This window comes from Crocodylus porosus, unplaced genomic scaffold, assembly GCF_001723895.1.
Source record: "Crocodylus porosus isolate Cpor-Errol unplaced genomic scaffold, CroPor_comp1, whole genome shotgun sequence".
In the NCBI taxonomy this organism is placed as follows: domain Eukaryota; kingdom Metazoa; phylum Chordata; order Crocodylia; family Crocodylidae; genus Crocodylus; species Crocodylus porosus.
Window position 1 is genome coordinate 39,237,604 of NW_017728951.1, and position 1,797 is coordinate 39,239,400.

Here is a 1,797-nt window from a genome sequence, read left to right on the forward strand (position 1 = left end):
GGCAGGGGCAGCCATGGAGGGGCTGGGGAAATGGGCGGGGGTTGGGGGGGGCTGGGGGAGCAGGCAGGGGTCTGCATCCTGTTTTGGGCGCTGCACTTCAGGAGGGATGTGGACAACTTTGAGAGGATTTAGAGGAGGACCACTCGTATGGTTAAGGGCCTGCAGGCAAAGCCCTAGAAGGAGAGATTGAGGGACCTGGATCTCTTCAGCCTCCACAAGAGAAGGCTGAGAGGTGATCTTGTGGCTGCCTACAAAGTCATCAGGCTGTGTGGGAGGGGGCAGCAAGGAATAAGAGATGCTCTGTTTATCAGGGCATCGCTTGGAATAACTAGGAACACCGGCTGCAAACTGATGAAGAGCAGATTTAGGTTAGACATCAGGAAGAACTTCCAAGGGAAGTGGTGCTCTTCCCTACCTAGGTGTCTTTAAGAGGAGGCTAGACATGCACCTGGCTGGGGTCACTCTTTCCTGCGTAGGGCAGGGGTCAGACTCCATGATCTGCTGAGGTCCCTTCTGACCCAAACATCTACCTGGCTGGGGTCATCTGAGCCCAGTTTTCTCTCCTGCCCAGGGCAGGGTGTCTGACTTGAAGATCTACAAGGTCCCTTCCAACCCTACTTCTATGAATCTATGAAAGGCTTTGAGGTTCCCTTACTAGTTCCACAAAGGGATGCTCTGTAGAAAGAATCTGTTATGGGTTTATAGTTGCTGAAGCTCTGATCCTTATTACATGTCAGCATTAACTGGAATGAGGCTCTACTTAAAAGGTGAGTTTTCTACACCCCATGGCTCGTACTCACACTTAAAACACTAAAGTGCATCAGTAACAGACATTCTCAGTCACTGCTGTTTATCCCAGGGAGTGGTTTATGCCAGGAATAAAAATCACTATATTAAAAACACCCTTGAGTCACGGTGATTTATGAGGATTATTTAACAAAGATTGGCAGATGCTAAGCCTTGAAAAACTAGCACTCTTGGTAGAACAGACTGAATAGTCCAAAAAACAATTATTTGATACTGATGTAAGCAAGTTCACTCTTGTATTTCATACCCATTCCTCCTGAGAATTCAGATAAATCTCTTTATTCACGCCAACCAATGAAATTGCAGTAGCTTTAATGAGGATGGCAATTCATAGTAGCAACCATTCATTAATGTCCCACTCAATGTGCATCAGCCAATCAAATGCCACAAATAATGATTAGCAAATAGTTAGATGCAGTGAAGACACATAGGCTGCATAGAACTGACTGGCTGAAAATTTCTTAAGCTATTTACTTATGTTCCTTCTTAATGTCAAACCTATCCAGAGAGATGCACAGGAGTTTGGGACAAATTTGTTAATAGAAATCTGAGATTAAATCCATCTGGTAATTCATTTGGGGTCCCATTCTTATTAAGTACAAAGCATATTTGGACCAAACGCTTTTCAGACAGGGCTTGTACAAGTCTGCAGCTTCCAAACCAACTGTGACCTTTACACTTTGCACTGAGTTTAACCACTCGTGTATGTATCCATCATCCATTTGAACCCACTCCCTTCACGCATCTTGTTCCATCATATTCCATGACAAAGACTTGCTGAGCACAAACAGGTCTCACCCATGTGCCTGAGCGAGGTACTAATGTAAGAGGGGTGGGGTGAGGAGAGGAATTCAACTACGTTACAGAGAATACTGTGTTAACCAACTAAGCCCAGGGTGGGGGGAGGGGGTGGGGCACTGCCCCAGGCCTCCTCTCCAGATAATCCCCCTGGGTGGAGGGTGGTAGCACCACCAGCTCCTCATCCCAGTC